The following is a 6,125-nucleotide window of genomic DNA, read 5'->3' on the forward strand; positions in this document are numbered from 1 at the left end:
TTTAGAAACCATACGAATTTAAATTGTACCAAATTTGTGGAATACATTTTCTAACATGATTATAAAACTTTCCCAAGTTACAGAATGGGAAAATTAGTTCTAGTTTAGAAATGGCGACTTCGGGAAGTCACCATTCTGTTTTAGGAAATGAACCTATTACAGAACCTGAAGTTCTGTAACCAGTTCTGATTTTTAACAGAATTAAAATAACAAATAGATATAAAAATTTATAAAAATTGGCAAGAATAAACTAGATACATCAAGAAAGACAACCTTTTTTACAGATCTTGAAAATGATCTTTCGTTGGAGAGATATGACTATGGGAAAATAGACTAAAATCTGTGTAATATAAATAATGAAGAATGATAGGAGTCTGGTTTTTAATCAAAATGGGGTATGAAATGATCATAAAATTTACTGTAAATTGGCAAAATTAAACTAGATTGAATCACAAAGACACCGCTTTTTACGGATCGAAAATACGATCTCCGGTTAGGGAGATACGCCTTCAGCAAGTTGACCCTGATTTGAATAGCAATTTGCTGAATAACACCATAAATCACAATAGCGATTTGCTGAAAACACTGTAAATCACAATAGTGATTTACTGAAGACAATTGTAAATCGCACAACAATTTACTAAGAGACACTGTAAATTGCAATTGCGATTTACTAAAGAAAATTATAAATCGCAATTGTGATTTATTGAAGAATGTTGCAAATCGAATGACAATTTGCTAAAGAGGACTACAAATCGCAATGGTGATTTGTCGAAGAACACCACAAATCAAACAACAATTTGCTGAAGGATGTTGCAAATCGAATGATGATCTGATTTGTACTGTAAATCGCTACTCTCTGATTTGATTTCTACTGTAAATCGCTACTCTCTAATATGATTTATACTGTAAATCGCTACTGTCTGATCTGATTTCTACTATAAATTGCTACTCTCTGATCTGATTTCTATTATAAATCGCTACTCTCTGATTTGATTTCTACTGTAAATCGCTACTCTCTTATCTGATTTCTACTGTAAATCGCTACTCTCTTATCTGATTTCTACTGTAAATTGCTACTCTCTGATTTGATTTCTACTATAAATCGCTCTTTTCAACAGAGAGAATAAAAAAAATCATGGCCACTCAGAGAGAAATCTTATTGCTCTTTTCAACAGTTACAAGAGAGAAAGAAAAGAAAAAATTTATACAAGGAAAGGGCGACAACCCTAAACCTAAACAAGTTGGGTCTGATTCATAAGAAACCTAGTCTCAAACATAGGCCCCAAAAAAAATTCTTCGGGGGGGGGGGGGGGGGGGGGGGGCGCTGCCCCCCACGACCCCCCTTGGACCCCCGATCACTGACCATGCAGCAGGACCCGTGCTGGGGGGAACCCTCGGACCCCCTTTACGTAAGGGAAAAAACTATGAATCAGGCTCTACAACTCATCAGACAGGAACGAGAAGGCGACCATGTGTTGTAACACAAGCTAAAAACAAAGGCAAAATGTGCAAATCTATTTACGAGGAGTGGGAGGACATTTTCATCCAACACATATCTATCTTACAGAAGAACATTTCTGTCAAAAGCATATCTACCTTTTTTATATGTTATTTTATTATAAAGTCATCGTGGGCAACATTGGCATATGAATTATCATGGATCCCAAGATATTCCTCCGTACACACAGGAACATGTAAATTTGTGTTTTGGGAAGAACACAGACCACCCTCCCGTGTGTTGTCATAGCTACCATCGGGTCAGGTGGGCCCCGCTGACGCCAAAGAACAAGTTTGCTATCACTGTTGTACTGTCATCATTGTTTCCTCGTGAACCACATACTATCTTAAAAATTATGTTGCAGCCTCAAAATTTGTGTGTTGCCTTAAGAACTGTGATGCTATTGCCCTTGAGTGACCACTATATCTGCATCATTAACTGTCAAATGAGAAATTCATACCAGAGCTCAGGATACAATCCCTTACCCTTACCAGGTTCCTAAGGAGTTTATAAGTAGATGCACATGCTTTTAGATCTTAAAGTAATGATTTTCTGGTTCATATATTTGTTAAAATATTTTATTAAACTAATTGAAGTTGGAGATTAGCTGACGTAAAATTATAACTGTAGAACCATGTTGATCCAGAATGTTTTGAAATATTTTATTTTGCATGTTAAATTCTTAATATAAAAAAATAAAAACTGACATATATTGTCAATTGACCGCAACTAACTATGAACTTTAATTATGTGTTGTGCGAACATATGTCGATGAGACATATACATTTAATGTTTTATGACGTGTATTAATACATGTGGAATTACAACATACTTATAAAAATGCTTATTTGTGTGTATATGCCCGATATATATTTTTGTTGCACTCATTTTATGAGGTTGAGTGCTTGTTATGACTTATTTCCTTTGCGAATTATGTCATAGTGAACTAATATACACTCACAACACAAAATATATACTTGTGCTTTGCGTTCAGGTGACCTCTTAGTGCTTAGTTCGGTTGGTGCATCATCATAAATAAGGTTCACATCATGTGATTCATGCGTATGCAATTGAAGCATGTATACAAATATTGTTGTGTTGTGATATGTATGTATGTAGTTGAAGCATCCGTACAAATACTTACATATTATAATGTGGATGTATACAATCGATATGCATACAAATAAATGCAATGCATGTTTATGATTATACATAATATGTGGAATGATGTATGAAATGATATGAAATACATAAATGCATGCATTAGAAATTAACTGCATAGGGTTGTTTGCATGCATTAAAAGGTATTTGCTTAGGGTATATTGTACATATATGGGTGGATCATAAATTTATAGTGGTTTGAAATTCTCATGTACGTAAGAGACATCAATCCCTTATGATGGTTTCAAATATAAAACCTTGTTTTGTGTGTTTGATATTTTCAAATATAATAAATATTGAGTTATAAATGTGAGGCATGATTGAAAGACATGTTTTGTCTAAAGTATTGGCCCAAACATTTGTTTCGTGTACTGAAACTGTGATTTATGTTTTAAATCTTGCAAGTATGACAAGTATGATATACGCATGAGGTACGTGATCAAATAATATAAATTTGATGGGTATTGATCCAAGTGTTTATTTGCGTGTTAAAAATTTATATCATTCAAGTTGAAATATGCATGTATCATGTATCGAATATGATGTGATGCATGAAGTGCATGAATGAATGACATAAAATTTATGGGTGTTGACTCAACTTATTGTTTGCTATGTTAAATTTTTGTTATTCGTGATTTAATTTGCAATTCTATCATATATGATGCATGATATGTATTATTGAATAACATAAAATTTATGAGTATTAACCCGAGTACAACTGTTGACGTGATATTGCCTAGCATGTATATTTACCGTGTTAAATGATATGCATTGAGAAAAAGTTTTCAAAATTTAAGAAAGTTTCACTACGCGTCACTCTGAAAGATGAGATGACATTGGTTTGTGCTATTGAGGTCGAGCAAGTAGGTGAAATATGAACACGCTTATGCACCAACCCCATGATAATTGTGGTCTCATTGGACTTAAACAAAGGCAGTCCTATTGGGTCAAATGTGAACTATTCTCCTACCACGGCGGTTTAAGGAGATTTTGTTACTTTGATACACGTAGCAAAGTCTGAGCTACAACTATATGCCGATATTAGTGCATCTACGATGTTCTAGTCTAAGAGACGATGTGATAACGTATCTCAGACTCTAGTACGGGTATCTTGCTCTCTTAGAGATCAAAATATAAAAAATACAAATTATGAAAATGAATACCCTCGGGGAAGCCTAAGTACTCATAGTTGGCCAAGTGTGATGCCCTGGGATAACAAGATGAAATTTAAGTTTTGATGCTTGCAAGCATAATATAAATTGCAAAAAAAAACAATGAAAAAAAACAATACCCATTCATGAGGTAAGTCATAGCATGTCCACATAATTATATACATTTAAATTGTTTACGAATATGGTTGTATGTTTAAATATGATACACGCATAATTGTATCCATGAGGTATGTGTGAGCATGATTGCATGCTTAAATGAAATAAATGTTTAATTGTATGTATGAATTTGCATGTGAGCATAAGAGTACACTAGGATGACCTATGCACATAAATGTATGCGTTAATACATGTGCATACGATTATATGTTTGAGTTAGGCACATAAGAGCGTGCACGAATTATAGTACACATAAATGTATGTATGCATAATATGTTTGATATATGCATGAGAATGTACATAGATGGTTTGTTTATGTAAGCATCAAAGTTTGGGTACATTGTATGTATATGATTTATTTGCTTACATCATCATAGGATGATGTAAGGATTATTTAAACGATACAGTGTTAGCTGTTATGTTGTTTGTTTGTTGAGACCTAGTAAGGGTATGCAGAATTGTGCTGCAACATAATGTGTCGCACACTCTCTTTCTTTTTACTTTTCAACTCTGTGAGAGTAAGCAAACTGATGTCGATACACAGGCATTATTGTATTGGACTGAATTATACTCTTTTGTTTCTTTTTGTGTTTGTTGTACAAATTTTAAATTTTCATTTATAAAGTAAATGAAATAATTTTGTGATATTCAAATTATTATGGTTTGATTCTAACTCTCTGATGTGCTCGAGTTTAAGGATAGTTTTGAATTGGTTCGAAAAAGTCTTTCATTGTATTTTAAAAAAAATCTTAAGTCAAAATGAGGCGTTACACACACAATTATTCAAAAAAAAAAAAACCATCACAAAGGTACGAGTGCATAACATGAGTTCAGGAGTCCACATTATATGCAGAGTAGCTGCATGGTAAACATGCAGCAACCTGGTTTACAGCCACCCAACATTTCTTGAGATGGGTGACGGGTGTGGTGTCCATCTTGAGAAATGTCAACAGTTGAGCTGCTCTTAAAAAATGACCTCTTTTTGAAAATAAAAGATGGAGTCATTGACACAATTTTTAAATTTTTAATCAATACAAATATTTTTTGATGTTTTAATATATAAAATATGCCCACCTCAGACCCAAACCTTTGAGGATTTCATGGCCAGAATGCAGCTCCACACTGGTCGTGTCACCGCTCATCAACGGCAGGCAGCCAAAATGGCACGTCCCTGTGACAGACTTTAAATAATACCTTGATCGAGGTGTGAGTTGGAAAATGAGTCCTGACTGGCTGACTTTCTTTGCTGCCACCCATAAAACCAATGGAAAGTTTTCTTTCAGAAAATGCAATTAATTTTTCTTTAGTTTTTAGAAATACCAACTTTCCACACTGGCTGCATGAAATGTTAGAACTTGGCACATCGACGTAGGAAAAGGTCAAAAAGCCACACGGCAGGAAGAAACTTGTAATGTAAGGAGCATTTTGGCATCTGAGGTGAGACGTGATCACGTTCATATCATGTGAAACATGGCCTTTCACATCACTACTGTAAAAAGAGAACAGAGAGATGCGAAATGAAATAGAAAAAAGAGCGAGACAACGTAGATCATAAGTGAAGCCATGCATGATGTTTCAACTTAGGCTTTGTTTGTTTCATTCCCGCATAAATGAATGACTTTTTATGGGATTGGACACTAATTTTAAAAAAAAAATCTTGCTAGCTCCGCCTTTGTGGAAGCTTTCTTAAGAAGTATCCTCGACCTTCTGCCCTCTCTCATTATTCATGAGAACATTGGAAAAAGGATCTAAAAATAAATATGAAAAAAGAACGGTGGAATGAAAATGAGCAACTCATATGATATTACATTTAACTGCCTCAAGTGTCAAAATTCTCAAGTTGGTGGGGATCTTTAGATATTTATCGAGGAGAAACTTTGATTGAGGAAATGGGGTTTGAAAGCGATTGATACTGCCTTGTGGCCCAACTCAAGCTTAGAAAAGGAATGGTTTTTAAGAACTATTAAAAATATAAAATATTAAAATTGAAGAAGCATGAATATAATTTTAGATTATAAAGTATAAAACTTTAACTTTACTAACAGGTTGACGTTTTTAGTCTGAGAACTTTACTGAAACTAACCTGAGCATCTACTTGATCTATTTTTAGAAAAGTCAGCCGCCTGTTTGAGAAT

The sequence above is a fragment of the Nuphar pumila genome, chromosome 13 (genome assembly GCF_984573655.1).
Source record: "Nuphar pumila chromosome 13, dmNupPumi1.hap1.1, whole genome shotgun sequence".
Classification (NCBI taxonomy): domain Eukaryota; kingdom Viridiplantae; phylum Streptophyta; class Magnoliopsida; order Nymphaeales; family Nymphaeaceae; genus Nuphar; species Nuphar pumila.